This window comes from Chamaea fasciata, unplaced genomic scaffold, assembly GCF_029207755.1.
Source record: "Chamaea fasciata isolate MVZ Bird 193981 ecotype frontalis unplaced genomic scaffold, bChaFas1.0.hap1 SCAF_8, whole genome shotgun sequence".
In the NCBI taxonomy this organism is placed as follows: Eukaryota; Metazoa; Chordata; class Aves; order Passeriformes; family Sylviidae; genus Chamaea; species Chamaea fasciata.
The window spans coordinates 27,357,237-27,380,411 of record NW_027094093.1 but is presented as its reverse complement, the minus strand read 5'-3'; the positions used below and the strand labels follow the sequence as shown (position 1 = coordinate 27,380,411).

The 23,175-nt window shown below is 42.7% G+C and overlaps 1 protein-coding gene across 1 annotated transcript in view; it reads right to left on the bottom strand.

Annotated features, from left to right (window-relative positions):
* GLI2 (GLI family zinc finger 2) overlaps window positions 1-23,175 on the bottom strand; it is a 188,563-nt gene that overhangs the window by 140,618 nt on the left and 24,770 nt on the right. The gene's annotated exons all lie outside the window — the stretch shown is intronic.

Sequence of the window (23,175 nt, the reverse complement as noted above, 5' to 3'; positions counted from 1 at the left end):
CTGCATGATTCAGACTTAAATGGTCTCCCAAAAGCAAACACATGGGTATCCCAAATTTAGTGTAAAAATGGGGTTTCTCGTAAATGAAGAGAAATTTGTGTCTGGATGAAATACTTTGTTTCTGAATGAAAATATTTTTGTTCCCCTCATTTTAACTTTGATTTCACATGTCTCCACCTGACTCCTGCTTGCCCATAAGCAGCACAGTTACCTGGCACTACCAGCCTCAGGCTGGTCTTGGGAAAACCCACTGCTAATTCCTCTTTCCCTTCTAATTTTAATGCAGATCTGCAATTTTTCACATGCAAATTTTCAAATGCAAATTTTTCAGCTCCTGAAATACTCTGGAGCACACTGGCTGTCTACCTTAGTGGAATTAATGGGATCAGGGGAATATCTGGGAAACCAGAAAACTTTTTGTGTGTGTGAGTAGTTTTATTGCCATTGTGCCAATTTAAACCTTCCCTCCCTTTGCTCTGGAGGACTGCGTGACTACTGAACATACTCAACTAATAGGTAAACTCTCCTAAAAACTTTAAAGCATGAGGATTCCAGGAATTCCTACCCTGCGAGGGACTTGGTGCATGGTGGTTGTGGAGGACTGTCACCAGTGCCTGGGCTCTGGGAGAATGGTGTCCCACCAAGCAGCTGTGTGCTGCAGCCTGAGCAGCTTATCCCAGGAGCCCTCAGGCATGGCTTGCATTAATGGGACAACAAAGTGATGGATCTGTGGTCACAGTCTGCAGCTGTAAACTGCAAAGCTTGCATTGGAAATGACAGGAGCCACAATTACAGGCTTTACTGATGACACAAGGCTCCAGTGAATACTGAGGTGGCCCCTCAAGGTCCTGCCCCGGCATGTGCTGGGCTTGATGGCAAACATGGGATGGGTTCCTGGGGGCCAGGACTTTACAGTGGTTTAATCCAGGAATCAGGTTGGGTTACAGACCACGTATGAAATAAATACACCCGAACTGCAGGAGTATTTGACCTAGGTCTGACAGCCCGGGCTTCTGTTCGTTAAGCAAATAAACTTCAGAGGCTCTATTACTAACCCCCCACCTGTTTCTTCTTAGTCCCTCCTTTCAAGGCTTTGCGCTTTTGTTTGAAACCAGACACTGGCCCTCGCACCCCAACCCCCCTTCTCCGGGTACCCTGACCCTGGGGGCAGACCCGGGGGTGAGGGAGCATCCTCGGGCACTGCAGAGCTCAGCAGCCAGTGAGGGGAAGGAAGGAACTGATAACAGGACTTGTTCTGTGAAACATGCAGGTCAGAGTCATGGGTTTTTTTCCAGAGATGCCTGAAGCAAAATCTCTACATCCCTGCCACAGACACCTCAGTAGGGACCCAGTTTTTCAGATGTGTCATTTATCCGACTGGAATGTGACAGGAGATCATGCCTGTATTTGAAAATCTGGTCTTTTCAGCTGTAATGCTCTCTTTTCAGATGAATTATGAATTTAAAAAGAACTTTCAAGTGTTTGTAATAAGTGGTTGTATTAAACAGGTAAATCCTCAAATATCACATTAGAAAAAAAAATAAATAATGCAACTACTCTAATCTCACAGGATTTAGGGTAATAAGTCTATAATTATTTTTGCTTTGTAAAGGTGCCTGAGGCAGAGCAGGCTGACTATGAGGTTCTGAGCTTTTCCCCACGTCAGCAACAACCAGAAGTCATCTTCCATTCACAGCACCCCACAGCGAGAGCTGATCATCCCATCCCAGGAAGACACAAGCATCCTTCCTGCCAGCACCTCTGCTCACTGACCAGGACAGAGACCAGTGAGCAAAGGAGCACCAACACTGATTTCGTATCCTGCCTTCAGATGTTTCACAGACAGTGGCCAAGAGCTGGTGACCAGCAGCCTTCCCAGTGGTCAATGTGTGACCAGGACACAGCACTGGAACTCTGGAGATTTAGATCCCCATCATGGACCTGCTACAGTCTCCTCAGTGTCCCTGGGCAAAAAGCTTAACTCCTCTCTTGTAGCCGGTTTTCACAGCCATAAAATAGAAAATATTTGCCCTATTTGCAAAGTGCTTTGAGATCCTTTGAGGCACAAGGCTATGGAAGTGTTTTTATTACCAGTATAAGAAGATATATTGATGGAGGCAGTCAATCCACACTATCCAGGAGCACAACATTCATTTTTTAAGCAATGCATACTTTGCTTTCTGTTTGATGCTAAACTTTTTCCGCTGCTCTGTGCCACACAGAATTTATAAATTCAATGACAGATTAATCTTAGCAGCAAGCCATTTGGCATGAAAAAGGGTTTCACAGGGAGCTTGCTTTTTCCTGTAAAGAGCATGCATTTAGGAGTGACTATACGGAGAAAGACCCTATGCACTTATTCAAGCACAACTCTCTGCCCTCCGTCATTACTCAGAATTAGAAAACCAGAATGGATTACTCAGATTTTTCCTAAGGTTTGTAGCTTTCTCTGCAGGAGGAGGACTGGGTAATTGATTTTGACACTAATACCAGCACTATTCATATGCCCTGTAATGTAATTCTGCAGTGACACTAAAAAGGCAGCTATGTGAGATCTGGACAAGGAAAGTGCTATATGATTTGCCCTAGACAACCCCAGCTATTTTAACAGCTGTGTTGTATATTAAAAGGGAGAAATCCCAACAGAATTAAAAACAACAAAGTCACATTTGCCTCTGAAGGAAAACAAGAAGCCATAAACTTTCCTAATAAAATGATCCCTCCTGCTAAGTGCTTGAGGAACGGTCTAAAGTGCTGTCCAAAAGGGCCTGTCTCTTCTGGAGGGCATCAGCCAGAGCAGGACTGCTGGCAAACTTAGGAATGAACAGATACTCATCAGCCATACCCTTTGCACACCCTTTTTTAAAAAAAAAGGCAATTATTTTCTTTTTCAGGATTGTTCTTTCATCAGGAAACCCCCTTTTCCTCCCTTAGACAGGGCAAAAAACATTTTTTTTTCTTCTCTGCGAAAAATGAATTACCAATTTTGCCTATTTCTGCTCTAAGATTAAGCAGCACCATGGGAGTGATCCTCTCTGGCAGAGGGCAGGCACTGCCAGTGACACTGTGACACAGATCTGATCCTGAATGCCACCTTCAAGCCTGGTAGCCCCATGGTAGAGGCAGAAAGGGGTTTCCAAAGCATGCTTCCAGAAGCCATCTCACTTTTTGAGTATTTTGGGCTTTCTCAGACCAGTGTGTATTCCCTCTTCATTCTGAGTTCATCTCCACCTGATCTCCCCATACACAGCCCTAGCAGTGCTAGTGAGGTGGTGTCACCTCCAGGGGACACGCTGCAGGTGTGCTGGCTGCTGACACCAGCACCACAGCCAGTGTGCAGATCCACTGCTGCTGGCTCCTGGCAAGACTGGTGGGAGCTGGGATAACCAAGGGCAGCCTTTGCACAGCTCTTCCAGGTTTGTGCTCAGGCACCCACAGGGAGACAATCATTTCTGCCACATCACCTCTATGAAGGTACAATCCCAGGTTTGATAGCTTTTCCTGGTGTCCTGCTTTCATTACAATAAACAAGGACATACTCCCGCCATCTCTTCTTTTGCAGTGGACTATGTCACGCAGCTAAAGCCTTCTGAATATATGATCTACTTATGAAAGTCAGTGTGAGCCAACTGCTCTGAACATTGGCTTAATACAGTGGCTGCTGTGATCCTTTTCAGTCTCCCAGGGTTTGAGCCAAATTATGTTCTCAATTACACGGAAGTAGCAGCAGTTAACCCGGTGAAGTCATAGGCTCTGTACCACAGCAAAACTTGACCCCTCTATTTTCTTTTATATCAGCAACAGCTTCAAATTACTAAAGAAAGTTTTTTCTGTCTAAATGCCATTACTAAATCTTGGGACTGTCCACACATGCTGTCTGCTGCTGAAAGACCTACAAATGTTTACAGAATATCAATCTAAGGTAAAAGCAGCATAACAATTAATTCAGAACTAATCACTTTTGAGGTCCTCCTGACACAAGGTTTCCCATCTTGACATGTCTTCCTGGGCCAATCCTACAAGGGTTGATTACACATGGAAGTTAGAGCTGTACACTGAGGCAGTAGCTGTCTGTCTGGGGGCCACTCCTAACCCTTCCCCTCAAGAAACCTTCTGTGGTGAGTCCCTACCAGCTTCTGGGTAGAAAGGAAGCAGAGACAACCCCATGCTGGCAGAAGCAGTGCTAGCAGGACACAGAGCTGCTCAGGGCTTATTCTGTTTTTCTACCCCCCACCCCAACCCCTGCTCAGAGAAGAGTAATACCAGGCTGCCAAAGGAAGGGAGGAGGGACCTATGCTAGCAGCAAAGAGTACAGGAAGACACACAAGTTCTGCCTGCCTACTCCCAAAGGTAAGGCTAAAATTGCTAAGAAATCTGGGTGTTCACAAAGCTTCACCAAACAGTTCCAGCCCATGGAAAAAGTTGTATCACTCCAAAAAATGAAAAGAAAAAAAAAAAAAAAAAAAAAGGAGAGGGGGGAAAAAAGAGACAAAAATACCCCCAGTAGAGTTGGCAAAACTGCAATAGTTATATAGGTTCTGGAATGCACAAAGGCTGAAATCAGAGACTTAGCATCTCTTTTGAACTTCAAAAACAACAAGTCTCTTCAAATCACTTCGTTAATTGGCTTTAAATTAGAGTTCTAAGTTTAATGAACAAATCCTTCGCGTACGGCATGAAACGGATACGCTTCTAGATTAACTTCCTGATCAACACCATCTGCCATTTCCATATGGCAACAGCAAACCAAAAGCACGAGGAAGAAACTGCTCTGCAATACTGAGAGGGGTCAAAGTGCACCCAGAACTGACTGGTGCTTGATGGTGTCTCTCTGTACTGTAGTAACATCACCTCCAACCAGCTCCAGAAGTCCTGGGACATTTCAGGCACAACTCTGTCCAGGAACGTAAAGAAAGGAAAAATCCAGGGTAGGAAGGAGGCATGAGGGAAGGAAGAATGTTTGCAAGAATGATTGGAGGGATGTAGAAAGAGCAGCAAGTTCCTGAAGATGAACAAGAGCCTGGAAAACAAGAAATAAGGGGATAGGGGGATGACCTTAAAGACTAAGTGAAGAGTGTGAGTGAATGAAATAGACAATGGCAAATCCTGTGGAAACAAGAGAAGCATGGAAAAGAAGGAGCAAGAGACTGCAGGCAGACCTGGCGCTCCAGGAGAGAGAGATACATGCACTGGGTCAGTGGAAGGCACAACATGACATCTCTAACGGCAGGGCCAGGACAGGAAGGCAGGGCACAGAGGGAATAGAGACACAGGGAAGAAAAGTGACATGGAAGGGTCTCCGATAGAAGAAATATGTCCTGCAAACAGCTTCAAAGAATGCACCTTCCAGCCTGCTCCATCACTCTTTGTACATGGAGTATCTAAGACTTTGTGTCTAGGCACAAAAAGAATTTACTGCTTCAGGTGGTGCCAGTCATGTGAAAGGAAACCATGTCAAAAAGACTCACAAGTGCTGTCCTCACTGCTTACAGTGACACTGACCACCTATATCAAACTTACATCAAACAGCAGCCTTCCACTTATATCAAACAAGGACAATGGAGTCAGTGGTGGGACTCAGAAATTATCACCATATGGACTGTCTGTAAATATTCATCAGCCTGCTCAAGAACCAGCCTTCAGCAGCTCCTAGGAGACCTCCTAGCAGGAGCCAGTCACTGATGGGTCCTGGACAGCAAGGGTGCAATGACAGCATCTGCAGACGGGCAGCCAGCCCCTGGGACCCCTGGCCCCGGGCAGGCCTGGCAGAGGTGGCACAGCACTTGTGGGAGAGATGCGTCCTTTAGGAATGTCAGCCACAGGCCAGGCTATCCTAGGACACTCTGTGGCACCAAATGACAACACTGAGGCTACTGTATTGCAACATAAATGATTTTTCCCCTCCTAAAGCCATTTCCTTTCTGGGCTACATTTATTGGAAAGGAGATGATATTGGATAGAGGAACTAACATATTCAGCCATTTTTCAGGTTTAGCCTGGTGTTCCTATTTTTCACAAACACTAATGTCACTTTAATATTGCTGCTTCATTACAAACAAGTCTGACTTATAAAACAGCAGAACATTTGAATCGTTTCCCCACTTCCAGTGCATTTTCAAGTTGCCAACCTTAGAGCCTTGAACAGAAATTATCTTTCAGATGCTGGGTTATAAACAATCACAATACATCATCAAAACATACGAACTGACATAAAAGCTCGAAGCCAGACATAGAATCAGAACTGGTCCATGCTGAGACATGCAGGCTGGGGTACCTGACTTTCCCTCCTTTCCCTCAGAAGTTATCTTTGTTTCTTACTTTGGAAGAACTGAGAAGATGGAGGAGTGGGGGCTGGAGGGAAGAGGCTCTTGTGGTAGAACAGGAAAACAAAGTCATGCTTGTAATTTTACAAAACCAACCCTACATGTCTTATCATGAGAAACTTTCCACTAAGCAAATTCAGACATGCAAAAAACCGTCAAAGAAGATAATCAAGACATTCCTGCATTCAGACTCTGCATTAACATGCTGCAAAAAATATGGGAGGATGCCACCAGGTAAACAAAAATTGCTCAAAAGTGATGCGTCACCATTGTAACTGTTCCATGAATCTTCACTTGGGTTTTTTGTAATTTGTTTGCTTCTGTTGTAAGAGTGAGCAAATTATGGCAAAGCGTCATCTAAGTTTGTGTTTTTGATGTAAATCCAAAGAAGTTTTCAATTTCCTGTTACACAGTTTTCTGGTTTTTTTCAAAAACAGAACCAAAAAGACAAATACTACCTATGTGTGCACACATGTATCTAACCAAGAAGTACTGTTTTCATTTTAGGAAACCTTTGCACACCAAAAAAAAAAAAAAAAAAAAGAAAAAAAAAAAAGAAAAGAGCAATATAGAACCCCTCCAAAACCCCCTTCATCAAGTCTTCATGCTCCAACAAGAGCAGTTAACTGCTAATAACTAACAGAGAAAACACATCTGTGGTGCGTGGCAGCTATACCAGGGTGGGTTACAGCTAAACAGGGTGGGTGACAGACTGCATGAAGACCACGGTGGAGGACCATTAAACTGCTTACAACAAAATTAGACTCTAACTGCAAATCACTAATAACCTATTGACTTTTCATCAGGTTTATGAGTAAAAGATACTACAACAGTAAACTGCACATACTACAGGAGGAGCAGAAACTGATTCTGAACAGAGATGTTTATGCAGATTCCACAGAGCAGAGAAGGGTCATTGCAGGAGATCTGGCTAACAGGAAGAGCTGCCTTGGTATTGGATTCAAGAGAGGTTTTGAGAAGTGAATGTTTTGTTGGCTTGGTGGTGACTGAAGGAGAATCCTCTCAGGGTTTCACTTCCGTGCTGCAGTAGTTTGGGCACTTCCAACTCTCATGAATGAAGTCCCAAATACAAACCACATGCACTGAAGTTTAATGGGTTTGCTTTATGTAAGGGTGGGATGAGTAATAATGTCTTGTAGTGACTAGTCCACCCAGATGACATTGAACAGGCTCCAAAGCTTGGATAAGAAACCCCTCATTTGGCTCAAGAAATGAAAATCTTTATTTTGAGCAATGAAAGATGAAGGACTGCATCCCTGCAAAAAATCCCTATAGCAACTATGTTCTTTCAGAACATGTTTCATTACAAAATTTTGGTTTATTTTTAAACATTACTGTTCTGTTCATCACACTATTGAATTCTCCCTCCAGAGGCACACATGTAAGCATCCAGAAGAGAGAGGCCTGGGAAGGAAACAAGAATGTAATTAAAAACAAAAAAACAACACTTCAGTTGGCTCATTTTCCTCTGCTGAACACAAACACCACACAGGCTGCTATTCCACACTTTATTCCACTCCACATATTGTCTTTATAAGACTCCAGTTACCAGCTGAAGGCATGATGGAAGACCACATAAAATGGTTGGTCGTTCATAAACAGGAGAATGGAGAAAAATTCATCCAGATGGGAATGGGAGAAGAGTTTCTCAGAGGAGCAGAGTATCTAGGGTTGGAAAGCACCCATGGACATCATCAAGGTCAGCCTTATGCTCAACTAGGACTTGAAAACCCCAAAACTGTTGAAATATCTGACAACTGCTTTAGTAGGAGAGCTATATGGGATGTACCCATGAACCACAACAAAGCCCAGTCTGCAAGGACACAAGCATGCTGGTGAGGAAAAGTTCAAGAACAACCAAGAATCTTTGCAAGGAATTTTATATGAGGAAGAATGAAATCAATACTTTGAAGAGTATTCCACTTCTGTGAGCTGTGACCCAAGCTACAAGGCTATATATTTTTCCAGAAATTAACAGTTAAGTACGTGGTGAATGGCAGAGCCCCTAAGTTTTCAGCATGGCAGATCCATCTTCTACAGAGAAAAGAAACTGTACAATGTGGCTGACTGTCATTACAGTGGATGGGAATAAGTCTTTCAGGAGACAGGCTAAAGTATTCAGGAGGGTATTAAGCTAATGACAAAAGACAAGGGTGAAAATGAGCACTCATTTAGCCAGAAATCAAGATGTCAAGATTAAAATTAATCAAGGTACCAAGGGACTCAATGAGAAGAGATTCCTTAATTGTGTAGACTGTAACACTACGAACATGAGTAATAAACAAGAAGTGGAATAGCTCCTTTAATACACAAATTAGTCCTGACTGGTATTACTGAATCTGGTGGAAACATTCGTATGAATGGAGAGTTACAATCATTTTGTGTATCAGGGACTGAAAACAAATATGGAGTCATGAAGCCTGTCAGTGACAAATGGCTGTTGACATGGTAAATAAAGATGATTGCTTTATACCAGCGAGATGCTCTCCATGCCTAGACGGCATAGATAAAGATCATAGGTTCTAAAGCAACCCCATACAAGGCCACACATCTGGAAAATAACTGATTAAAATGAAAACTGTCTGAGAAACACTGACTGAGGATGACTTGAAGTTTATGGTGGGCAGACAGTGGCTGAGAAGCTCTATGGAGGGTACCAATATTAAAACGATTAAAACAGTATGTGTTTGTCTACACAGAGTTTGGGAGGCTGTAATGCCTCTCTGCCTAACCCTGAACTGACAGTATGTGCAGTTTTGGTGCCCAAAGTCCAAGCAGAGAGATGAAAATAGCAAAGGCTCCTGTGCCACACATGAGAAAAATGAAGGAGAGGTCAACGGAGAGGCTCTTGCAGAAAGACTTGATGAGTAATATTAACACACACACAGTTGCAAAGGCTAAGAGACAGAAATTAAACTAGAGAAATTCAGATTAGAAACAAGGTTCCCAGTTTCAATAGAAAAGAGCACTAGATTCTGGCTGGTGTCAGATTTTCTAGCATGGCAGAGCTGACCTTTTGTGCAGGTATTTTTCCAGGAGGTCTGCTGTAGTCTAAGACTTAACACAGGACACGGGTTTTAAGTACAGGATGGGTTTAAGTACAGGAAAGTCCTCTGATGGTATAAAAGAGAAGATTAGACTAGATCAACACCTTGATCCTCTGTGCACCTATGTATCAGGGTATTATTAATGGTTGGTTTGCCATACCTTCACACATCAAAACATCTACATTTATTATGATTAAACCTTAGCATGTCTGTCTCTGTCGACAACCAAACTAACATCTACCTTCCAACGTCCCTATTTTTTTTCTTTTGTGATAAGGACTTGGGACAGGTGTTTATGTCCTGCCAATGACAATGTTACAGAATATGTAATTCTGCACTATGCAGTTATGTCTTCTCTATGCTACAAGTATTTTGATGACTGAGACAAATTATTAAACCATTCACCAACAGAATATCATGCAATCTTCACTTTGTAGCCTGTAAGAACTCACTTCGTTTCTTCATCTGGTAAGCAGCTGCCAGCATCAAAAAAAGGAAAGAAACAACACTGTAATTTATTTCATTCTCTTGTTAAAAATGCTAAGGGGAAAACCTCCCTTCTCAACCTCAGTAGTGGTGTCTCCGCAGCCTAGAAGACTGAGAGTATAAGGAGGTCTGGGCCTCCACAGCCCTGCAGTGTCTGCTTCACATACAAAACAAGCTTGGCTCACGAGCCAGAACATCTCATGTTCCCAAAACTTACAGGAACAAGACACAGGCAAACAGTGAACTTTTAGCAAATGCCAGCAGGTTGCTATGGCTCAGGGGAGAGGTTTAGGGGCCACGTTGTGTGTACGCAACTGCGCCGTTGAAGCAAGTGAAGCAGAAGAACCGTGTTTGGTGGCAGCCAGGCCAGTGCCCGAGCACTGGAAACTGCATTTGCACCTGTTGAGCCCCCATAGATTTTCAGAGGCTATATCTGACTTAAGGGCACATTGACTGATGTGGCCGCCAGACACATGAAGATTCTTTTAACTACTTTATTAATAAGACTCAAATCATTAAGGTTAGCCTGAGAAGATTCTGTAAATACTACCTCATTTGCTTTTGTTCCTTGATACACTCTAATTTAAGACAAAATGCAAAGGATTCATATCAATTCTTCAGGACAGAACTCTTGTACAGGAGCATGCATGTATACACACATACACATATATCTGGTTTTAGTTATAGTTATTATTTAGTTATAACTAAACCAGTTATAACTAATATATAACTATTTACTAAAACAGTTGCAATTTACCTTGCAGCTATTGTACATTATTTCTGTTGTATATTAACGAACATAATTATATTCTATATCTGTATCTTTTTCTGCATGCAAGCTTGTTGAGTTCTTCCTCTAGAAAAGAGTCAAAACAAGCACTTTTACCTCCCATGTACAACTCCCTCCTTGCTCCTGAAGTTCCATCTTTTCTTTTCTTTAATCACCTCACTCCTCCACAACCATCTTCTAAACCGCGCCACAACAACTTTCCTTGGTCTCTTTGCTCTTTCTCTCTTTTTTTTTTTTTTTTTTTCTTTTCTCTTTTTCCTGGTCTGCCTCCCTCTAAACCCAAAATCCCACTTGTGTCTATAACTCATTCCTTCTTCCTTCTTGTTCACTGCAGCTAAGCTGTGTTCAAAGCCCAGTTGCCTCTAGGCTTTCTCTCCACTAAATCTTACCTGCATTTTACTGTCAGATTGACCTAGTTTGGACCTAATTCCCTCCAACCACACAGAAACTTCAGTCTGTCTCTCAAATATATCTCATAGCAGTCTGGCCATGGTTAGAAGGTGGCAAAGGATGCCAAAGGCTGTAGAAGTGGATAGCATCTTGTTTGTTATCCAAGTTTGAAACCTGGGGTGGTCCTCAGATTCCTCCAACCTCACTGTAAGATTCTGCCTCTAGGCCACCTCTGACTCCTGCTTCTTCCCTCTGCACAGCGTCTCAGACTTTGGCACTTCCTTGAGCTTCCTGCCACTCACCTACATATCTGAACTCAAAACACCAGCCTCTAACCTATTCATTTTCATTTACAGCAAGTTCCTTTACACTGGCTCTAATGAGTACAAAGCTGATTTCACAGCCATTCAGAATGTGGGAACAAAGAACATTTTCCTAGCTTGTCACTTTTTCCCTGTCACTTTGCTTTACATCCTTTGATGGCAAGCTCTTTTGTTTTGCCTCAGCCATTGTCTCCTCTTTCAAAGCCTATCAAAGCCTACCACAGTATGCTTTCAATCTCATTGCCTTCAGGAAGACTTCAGGAAATGCATATGCACTTGCTTCCATCAGGGCCTAAATATGTGTTCTTTGAGTGGGTTTGGTCATACAGGCCAGAGATACCTGCCCACTCCCAGTCTCACTCAAAACCAGTTTCCACCACTGAAACTACTAACTTGGGCTGCCTTCTGTTTCATTACAGATCTCCAAGATAAGAATCAGACCCCCTCAGAAAATCAGGAACCAGTGAGGACACCTGTTCTGTTTTTAGAAGTACTAGGGTTCCACAGCTAACTCTGTTTTTCCTCCTGTAAGGGAATAATCGTTTGCATAACTCATTTATCATAACTCACTTGTCCCTCACCAAAAGAAAGATTATACTTCTTATATCCCCTTGCTCTCTGCATAACACACACTGCCAAGGAATCTTGACATTCAAAATTATACACTAGAAATACTGAAAAACTTCTTCAAGTATGCATTTTAATTGCTGTCATAACCCAGCACTTGACTGAAAAGCCAGTTAGCTTTTTCTCTACTGAAGAAATTAAACATCTATTTTTTTCCATCTCTACAGTCATCCTTTTGAGAAACTTTCACAGAACTGAAGACACAAGGATGGGGGACTTGTCACCAGCTGTAGATGACTGCACAATTTGTTTCTAAACCATATCCATAGCTACCCAACATTTGGTACCACCTTGTCCTCTAGGGCACTTCCCAGCCTTTCATGTATTGTAAGTGAGAGCTCAACATACTCTCTGGTTTGGAGACAGTATCTTCACTGCAAACTCAGCATTTCACAGGTTTATTGCTAATAAAATGCTTATAAATGTAAATTTTAAAAAAAGCTAGAGAAAATGTATCTTTCAAAAACAAATATTGCTGGACATCCCCCCATTCATTTGTGGCACACTGAGAAAACCATAGATATCTTCCCTTAGCACTCTAGTAACCAAAGATTGCTCTTTACTTAGAGAATATGTTCAGGCAGATGCCTCCAGAGAAACAGACCTGAAGCACGTGCTGAGTTGGCTTTCATTGCCACGGCGCACTGAGAATTTTAGAACACAAGACTGGTAGCTGTGAACATTCCCGAATGTTTAGGCCTTCCCTTGTGCTGATACAACACAGCCCCAAGGCCTCGTGGCTGCTGCCCGGCCCTTTGGTTGGGACCTGGACACTCATACTGTGTGCCATGCAGAAAACTGACAGCTTTTACCAAACCTTGGGCCGTTTGAGTCCCAGCCCCCACAGCCACCCAAGGGCACTGGCAGCTAAAAGCCTGCTTCAACCATGAGAATCGGCCATCAAAGGAACGAACCATCCGCAACTCCAGCACCACATGCAAGTAACAGAGCATGCAAGACCTCAAAGCAAACAACATCGAGTGTAAATAACTTCAGGGAAAACACACATAGGAAGAAATCTATTTGTTAGAGAAATAAATTATTCCTGTCTCTTCAGGTGCAATGGAGCAGACCTCAGCTCCCAGAACAGGCCCACAACACGCTGTTGTCCCACCCCACTGTGCTATGCAGAACCGTGTCTCTGCCAAGAATTGTGACTTTATCACGAATAAGCACAAAAACAATTAACTGCACTACCTCCTTAGGAAGAGTGTAGTAAACTACAGCCTGCTGAAATATACAATAAAATAAAGGTTCAGAAAGGTTCCATTGCTTCTAAAAAAATCCTCTGTGCAGTTTCGTGGCTTACCTACCCCTGCCACAGCGCAACACTGTACAAGAAACCAAAGAGGTATCAAAATAGCAGCAAACACTGCCCAGTCTCTTTTGCGATTGTCAAAGTTGAGGGGAAAGCAAAGTGAAGTGACAATGAAAAGTTTTTGTAATGCACTTTTGCTGCTGTGACAGTACATGAGGATAGACAGATGACCAGACAGCTTTTCATTCAAATCCGTCTTAATACAGAGGTAAATGGGTTTGGATACCTTTTTTTTTTTTTTTTCTATATAATCACTATTAAATGAATCAAAATAATTTCAAGAAAAAACTGAAATTTATGTAATAATTATGACAGTCCCAAATGTCCAACAAAAGAGTTTCATTATATACACATTTAACATATTTAATTAAATTTCCTTTGGCTGAGTCATTACAAATGTCCAGTTGATCAGCCCTTTAGATCAACACCATCTTAACCTCCTCTAATCATAGTAGCACACAGTAAAATTGCTTCTCATGCCATCCTTGGTAAACCTCTCTGTTGAGCCTTCCTGGAATGGGGTTGCATCATCCAACTCACTCTGCTCTGCAGCATCAGTACTAATCCCCAACATCCTTAATAAATGCAAACACACATTTTCCCAGAGCTCTGTTCCCAGAGCAGCTTTACTTTGCTAGTGACCGGAAAGGTGTGAAGATTTCTAAAGAGTTACTCGATGCTAACAGAAAAAATATGCACAACTAGGTACTCGCAGACACTTTTCACATCTAGTTTTGAGTTTTACTGGTCCTGGGTCCTCTGAGAGAACCAAGTCTTACCTGTCCCGCCCTTCCACATTTATTCCTCTGACCCAGAAAATCCCTTTGCCACAGCTTCCAGCTTAAACTTTCACCCTCGACAGGACCCTCACTGAGAAAAAAAAGGCTCTACAATTCTTCACTCATTCCCAAAGTTTCCTGATCTGCCAGTAAAACCCCAGGGCTGATGCATCTCACCTTCAATAGCCAGTTCCTTTGTTCTGCAGAGGGAACATCACGGCCATATATCCCCACAGGAGAGGTGGAAAAATTCTCCTCACAGCTGTCCTGAGAAATTTCTGCTTGTTTTGTGAACGTTTGAAGTTTGGAGGTTGATAATGATGCACCTCTCTGCAAACACCAAAGTCATGCCATGATGCAGCAACAGTGTATTCAAGCACAGAGAGAAACCCCAAATTGTCACAGCACCGCCTAAGGACTGTCACACCGCAACAGACAAATGGTCCCACTCATCCAACACCCTGTCTGACAGCAACCAGTGATGGATTCCTCAGACTAAAATACGAAAAGGCCATTTTCTTTGCCCAGTATTAGAGCAAGGTAGCAGAGGGCAAGGACTTTTGCAAGCTGGGGCCGCAGAAGATCTCTTTGTGCTATGCCAGGTGAAGTGAGAAAATGGGGAGGGATCTCTGCAGAAGGTGTGAGCTTGTTCATTCATAGTCAAAAAGTGCTTGGAGATTGTCAAATCAGAGATAATACAGAAGCACAAATTATTACCATTAAGGCTTCTCTAGATTTGAATACTGCAACCAGAAACACTATTACCTTATTGTAGAAATACCTCAATCTTCCCTGAAACTTGCAGAGCTACATGCTATTTTAATAAATGCATAAACATACTTCCACTTCTGAAGTTAATCACAATTGCCTTACAGGAGATTAACACCATAAAGCACTTTCACAGCTGACGTGTCTTTAAAAAAATTCCCAGAGTTAAACTTGTATAAATAATGTAAGTGACAAGGAATATAATTATTAAATGTTGTCATTTTGGAAGAAAATTAATTAGCGATAGCTGTAGCTGTCTTGTGTCTATTTAAGCAGTGTGCATCTCAATTAAAATTTAATTGCAACAGATTCAGTCACAGCAGGGAAAAGTGATGGAAATGAAAAGCAGTCTGATCCTATATTGCTGTCTACAAGAGAAAGCATAGTAGAAACTGTGGGGGAAGGGGAGGAGAGAGGCATGAAGGTAAACCCACAGAGCTGTGCTGCTGCACAGGCAGGATGCCCAGCTGCAGTGGGAGCTGTTTGTTTCCAAAGCAGGTGACAGGTATTGGACACCAGCACCAACAGGAACAAAACCAGCTGCTACTGGAAAGGCTATTGCTTCCCACCAGAGTAGATGAGCTCACATATCCACTGTGGTATGAGAGATGGCATCATTCTCCACATCACTGTGCCCTTTGCTGTCACCACCTCCTCCAGGTCATCCTGGAAAACTCCTAAAGCAGGACTGAGAGGGGCATTCCTTAAGGAAGAACCAGAAAGACCTTGAAGACAAAGCCCTTGTGACACTCTGAGTCACTAGAGGTACGAAGATTTGGTTTGAGGAAGAATAGTCCCCTTCACGTGACTTGGAGAAGCAGCCAGCATCCTATATGGCTCTGGATTATGTTCTCTATCAGACTGACCCAGGTATCACCTTCGTTCACTTCTGGAGGGTTTTGGATGTCAATGAAAAGGCGCTTTAAAGAAATTAAAGGGTTAAGGTAGAAGGGGTTAAAATACCTAGCCCATCTCTGCACACATAAGGTATTCCAGAGTGTCCCCAAAATTCCAGCAGCCAATTCTCTACACTGATTTGAAAATACTGTCCTATGTCTTAACGAAAGTACTGAAACACAGCTTTTCCTTCAACATTCATTTCTCAGGATTCAAGTTATCTACAACCCGCTTACATAAATGAGTAATTTCCATCTCAGAGAAAAGCGAGTATTGCTGTAGGTGTGTAGGATGCAAATCATATTGAAGCAAAAAAAAAAAACCCAAAAGATGCAGAGTCCTGGGTTCATTTATGGCAAGCAAATAAAATGGGAACCAAAAATGAGATGCTCTGGTCTTAAAACTTCAGCTATTTATAAAATACTTGCTGAGTATAACATCACTGAACTACATAAATATTCTTGAAATACTTCTGTTAGGACTTATTCAGCTTCCAAATGAGAAAGATATATTTCCTCCAAATTCCCAGGGCACTTTCTCAGTCAACCTGAAAGCCAAGTTATATTGTTTCTGACATCATAATTATAATGTAAATTTACAGTACTTGATCATTTTGTTGATGATGCTGAAGTCATAAGAGAATCAAACTCATTCTCCTACCAGAATGCAACTCTGTCGAGTAATAAAAATCGTTGCTTTCTGCTATCAAAATTAGGGATAGCAACCTGAAACAGTATGTTCCAGTTGAGTATAGAGATAGATAGTGATGAAAACAATCACAGTCCTAATAACAATACTGTCACAGTCTTTTAACACTACTAAGGTATAGTTACACTATAGCCCTAGTAAAATTTGGATTTCATTAAGATTTGGTAGTCCTAATCTGGTTTTATCTTAAATACAGTCTAACCACAGTTTCATTATCAAAGTCTTAGGATAAAACATAAAATTAGCATATATACATGATCTAATGTAAGAGTCTGCAGTTATAACACTAACGAAACCTTTTCTGGTAGTGGCAAATGCCATAACACTCCCTAGAGAGTTCAGGCTGGGTGTTCAGGAAAGTTTTCTTCAGGAAGACCATGCAGTGTTGGACCAGGTCACCCACAAGAGGCTGAGGCACCTCTTTCTGAAGAGGTTTGCAAGACTCCACTAGACAAGCCATGACCAATCTAACCTAGTGGTGGTGGCAGGCCCCACTGGGGCTGGAGGCTGGGAACAAAGAGCCCCTTCAGCTTTCTGTCACCTGAAATATCTGGGATTCTGTGATCCTGCAGAAGTTGAGATGAGAAATCTCAACGCGTTGGAAGATCATCCAGTTAGCTAAGGATTTACTGCTGCTGCTGCTTGAAATATTCAGCATCAACCAGTCTGAGTGCCTACTCCACATGTCAGAGTGAGCAGACTACAGGGAAGTTGCCACATTTACTATTGGGCCTTTTTCTAAAACCAATCACAGCTACACATGAAGTAATGAGAGAGAATCTGCATCAAAGATGTAACTGATGATGAACAAGCTGAAACATGACTTTAAAATACTACTTCCCTCTTTAAAAACAGACAAAAAGGTAACAAACCCACTCCCCCCACCCCCCGGCAACTTTTCACTGGAAAAAACACTTAACTTTCAAACAAGATGATCAGCACCTTGTTTCCTTCTGCAAAATATTTCAACTGGGGGCAGGGGGGGGGGGGGGGGAGGGAGAAGACAGAAAAAACCAAACTCCTAAACTTTTCAGCCTACTTTACAAAAGTCTGCAGTATTTTTGTTAAGGTTATCAGATGTCTTCTATCTCAGCATAACTAAAGCCCACAGAAAAGACAGCCTGTTCACTGGTATGTATGCTGATCTCACATATCTAATGCAGAAAGCACATGCCTTTCTGTGTACAGCACTCACATACAGTTTATGTGTAAGTTTCCCAATTGTTTTCTAATAAACGGAGTAACGCAGTGTAATTTTTTAAATCTCTTCTCACTCTGCATATTAATACATAATTACATGCAGGTTTTTCTCTGTTTTTGTCTGCTGCTAAGTGGGACTTGAGGCAATTCTTTTTTCAAACACTTTTCAGCTTACCATAAAGCTAAACTCATACAACTTCAGATCCTGAATCCGACTGCTGAGCATACCTTTCATCACATCGCATTATTTGGTCTTCATTTAGCTGTCACAAAACCATTTCCTTTCGTCTACAGATTAATTACAGCCTGGTGAGGTTTCAGCACAAATACCTTTGCCCACTGGAGCCTCTGCAAAGACACAGTGATTCATGCAGTATCTATGTCTCTGGAAGGGAAAAAAAAAGCTGAGGCAGGACATGCAAGCTGTGAGTGGATCTGATATCAAAAGAGCTGGAGCCTCCAGTGAACACCCAGCCATACCAACACAAATAAGTTTCTGCATGACTTGTGCAAGAGCCACAGCTATGAACCACCACTTTAGTTCGGCGCTAAGCTGATTTAGCTACACCATTCATTCATCCAGGACTGAAGATGACAAGGCAGGAAGCGTCACTCAGTCATGAATTATATGTGACACAAAAAAGCCACAGGTGTGGTTTGAGAGACTATGCGTGCAGCCGCCGCAGCCCTGGATTCCAGTTAATTGCTGTAAGTAACTATGGAAAATGGACAGTGGGAAACTCCGTAGAAATGCAAAGAGCAAAGCAGTCCAAGAACACTTTCCCACTTGTTCAAAGCAGCAAGATACACCCTTTAAACATGTGTCAACTGTATCTGATGACGACCATGTCAGTGTATTAGGTCTGGATGGTTAGATACAAAGGGCTCGATTCTCTGCGGTGCCAGAGCCGTGCTGGCAGCGAGCTGGCTGCTGCTGCCTCGCAGCTGCCTGTGGGCCACAGGCAGGGCTCTGCTCCTGCTGCTCAGCTCAGCTCAGCGCGCACCGATGTGGTCTGGCAGCACACGCAGCACCCCGGCCATCACCCTGCTCCTGGGAGCCTCCTCTGCCAGCCTGCGATGGAGGGCTTTGCCCCAAACCACAGTCAGCCTTTTTGTCACTTTCTTCTTTGGGGCGCGCTGAACAGTCCCTCTCCTTTTAAAGCAGTGGGATTGGAGAAAGGGAAATAAATTCGAGCATTTTTACATATTAAGAGCTCAGATGCACATGCTACATAAACCAGAGCTTCTAATACCTGAAATGAGACAGAGTAGGTCCTAACTTTTGATCCGACCTGGACCAACTTTTGTGTGGTATTGACAAAGTCATCTCTCTGCCATGAAATCCTGGCAAAACCTTCCCGACAGTCCTCTCCTGCCAACTTCTTCCATTGCGCAAGTGGAGCTGTTTTACCAGCTGCTATGGGTGTGCATGAGGCCACTTGTGTGGCCTGTTTGGGAAATAAGAGCTAAGCAAGGGACGATGGATCCAGTTGAACTCATCCTTGCAATCACTGAGTGCTAAATACATCAGTGAAGTTGATGTTCACTCACCTTTTCTCTTCAAGAGCAAATACACTTATTCTGGTGACAAGTCAGCTCAGCCTCCATTCCCACCTCTCCCAGTGCTGATTTTGGAACTAAAATTTCTCTGTAAGAACCCTCAGAATGAACACATTTTTTGAATTTTCAATTGAATTTTCCCTCAATTCACACTCTGACACACCCAGCTATTTTCTAAAATACAGTATATTAAATCCCCTGAAAAATCTTGCATCCATCTGATCAGACATACAGAGCACAGAGATCTCAAGACCAGTATTCACTGCTTCCCCAGTGATATTCAGGTTTTTTACCTTTTGGGGGAGAAGAGCTTTGTTCTTTGGTGTCAACTTTTTCCCTCCCTCCAAGAGAGGTCCATCTGCTGCATGAGGACGCTGTGGCTCCCAGGCAGGTACCCAGTGAGCTCCACCCAGCCACCAGGGACAATCCCAGCAGTATTCTGGCCTCAAAACCACAAAGAACAGCTAGTCCTTTCCAATGTGATATCCCTGCCAACAATAATCAACTGGTGTTTTGGAGAAGTCACCAAATGAGAGGGGGGGTTTTGTCCGGATTTAAATGGTTCTAAATATCTGCAGTCCTCTTCAGTAACAAAGGACACAAAGAAAGGAGGAGAAAAAAAAAGTCCCTCCTCTTTAGTTTTTTTTTGCTGATTTTGGAAAGATTCCTGGATCAAAGCTCAAAAAGCTGCAAGATTGTGGAAGGCACATTAGCAATGCTTAGTGAGGAAAAATTCGTGAACCGTGTAAGAAAGACAACCGATCCAAGCCAGAGGATGTAATCAATGGGCAAACCTCAGGAAGAACAATTCAGTAGGAGGAAGTATGCTGAGAGCCTTCAGACAATTCAACAGGAGCCACCCCGCGCTCAAACCCAAGGCAGGTCACAGCGTGAAAAAAGCACCAAGAAGAGGAGATATATTTTAATTCATTAAATTGTATTTTAATTCATTAGATTGTATTTTACAAAAAATGGAGTCTCTAGGGAAGCCATTACTCTCATATAGATGTGCTCCGGTGAAACAGACGAAAAAATACCTAGACTCCCTGATGCGAGAGGTCAAACAATTACAATTTCCTTAATTTCATATCCAGTTGGGAAATTAAACAACAGAACTATGGAAGCTTTACACTTCATTTTGAGGAAAATGGCAATTTAAATTAATTTTTTTAATGTTATAAGAATCGATGAGCGAGTAGAGGAGGGGGCTTTTCCCCAGTGACATTCCCCACCACCCTTTTTAAACAATCTTGCTCATTCAGTGGAAAAATAAATAAATAAATCAGGGAACACAAAGTCTTTCATAAAAGACTGATTCCTTCACAGACAAAGCTTTAAGGGTTGCTTCTCATGAAGCTTTTTTTATTTCATTAATAGTTTTCTCTGCAGAACTCAACAAGCTTTGTCCATGAAATTGTTCCCAAAGTTGGGAATACTAGCCTCTGGGAAGAAGTAGCATCGTTTCTTCAGGCTATAATATATAGGAACATTTTATAGGAATGAAAAAGGAAACAGGAGATCTGTGGTCCATTTGGGCTTGGGTTATGTCTCTCCTCCACAGCCCCATAAGCCAAGTCATGGTTATGCTTTTCTAGTTCCTACAAAACTAGAAAAAAGTTCAAGGGCTTTATTGGTAAAGAACTCACTCAAGGTCCTGCCCTTTGACATGGCTCCTTCAGAACCTATGGGAACAAGGTAGGTTCCCATAACACAGGCCGGACAGGATGGATGAGAGAAACTGGGAGAGTACACTGAGAAGCCTAGATGGTTTCTGCTCTGGCTCCAGTCACAGCTTTCCCACAGAATCTCTCATCAGAAAGAAGCTGCAGTTTGGAGTCACATACTGCCCTCTCAGTGCCACTCAGCACACGATATGCACAAAACCTGGCAGTAGCAGCCAGACCACAAAAGCTACAGCCAGGAAGGGCATGGCATTCATAGGACACAAGCTAATGCTTGACAGACAGCAAACAGGCTCAGGATACCTAACTACAGGACAAAACCAGAAAAACACAACACAAAAAACCACATTAGCACTTGAACAGAGACAGTGAAAATAAACAGTGCTGGCCATTGGGGATGAAGATGAGAAAATGAATTGAAGACCTTTTTCAGTGTTTCACTGGTGGAAAAACATGAATTAGTGGGAGTGGTTTTTTGGCCAGAACTAACTCATGAAAATCTGCTAGCAGGGTTCAATGGATATTGCTATCCTGAAGCTCAAGAGATAATTTTTTTACACCTAAAACCAGCAAGTCAACAGAACTTACATTACAGAGCTGCAAACTCTGGCACCCACATGTGACTCTGCAGACATTAAAGATCTTCTAATTAAAGACAAGGCCATTTGCAAGACAGATGATTCGAGTTTACTGTCAAGCCCATTGGGAGACACGACTGAAGCACAGTTAGAAGCATGCAGAGAGCAGCTCGTGGACAGGCTAGGCCAGGACAGTCAGTCTGTGCCCCAGGATGTTCCTGAAAACAGCAGGGAGAAAACTAACCCAGCCGGAAGCACTGAAAGCCAAAGTAATTTTTGTCTTGATGCTGTAGGCAATTGAAGAAAAGGCAGCTGTACCTACAGTTATGAGGACATAGAAACATCCAGTGAGAAAAGGAAAAAACATGAGCCTGACATTTGCAGGCTGCAAAACTCTTGGTGGACATCTGCTCGGACCAGCCTCTGGGGACCAATCCTCCTCCTGGAGCTGCTCAACAAGAGATTCGGCTCCAGCTCCAGAATAATCCCAGTTACTGATAAGTGGGATCACACTGCAGAAGCACAACTAAGCACGGATGACACAGAGTGAAACCACTGTACAGCCAACTGATTAAAAAAATAAATAAAAATATCTAAGAGACAGTATTACTTAGGCTGTGTAGTAGCTGAGAAACAGGATTACCTCCAGTGGTTTGGAAGGTCAATGAATGGATTTTTTTGCTGTATTCTCCTACAAAAATTATCTTCAAATTTATGCCTCATCAGCCACCACAGATACAGCCTGTTCCAGCAACCAAAGAGACAGCCTGCACCAAACCGAGCCTGGGATGCTGTGATCCCATTGTCCTGCCTGCCCCCATCTTCCCTCCAATTCTCCTGTACTCACAATAATGCAATCATACTCTCAATCAGTTTAGGGAACTGATCCAGCCAAAAAAAAAAAAGATTCTGGGAGAAATTTTTAAAAAATCTGTTTGCAGCATTTGAATGCGTATACTGTATGACCACATGAGTGGCAGAAGGGTAAAGATGGAAACACAATTGTAACTAGATCATTTTAAGTTGCCTTTGATCAATACCTTGCAGAGGAAAAATTCTAAATACATTCTCTCACAAGTAGCAGAGACTGGGGCATCCTGGTGTAAGTGGAGGAGCCAGAAAAGTCCATGAATGTGGCTCCACAAGGCACCTTGGACAATTTTTCAGCCTCTCAAAGGTAGGCATTTTCACTGGGGGGACTCGTGATGGTCAGGTATGTGGCAGGGTAAGTGGGCTCCAAGTTTCATCCTGACAGCACTCCTGTGAATCTGCCACTGACCAAGAGCACTGCCCCAAGTACAGTGAGTCTGAAAATCATCTGCCTCCCAAGAGAGGCCACCAGGCAGCAGCTGGAGAACAGCACAGTCAGTAGGAGATGTGCAAAGCTTTGTGCATTAACCTCTTCTCACAAGCTTTATTGTAACTATTTTTAAACCACTAATCACTGGTTTTAATAAAAAGTGTAAATGGATAGCGCTACAGCCAGTCAGGAATTGCTCCACAGCTGTTCCTTTTGGGACCTTCTCCCCCTTGGCACAACAGCCCTAATGCAGTGCTAAAGTTCCCAAGGAAACTTCCGGTCTTTGAGAACCACAAAACATAATTTTTAAAACATAAAGTTGCCTAATACAAAGTATTACAGCATCTGGAAGGGGCAGTTGAGCTTCTGGGTTGTTTT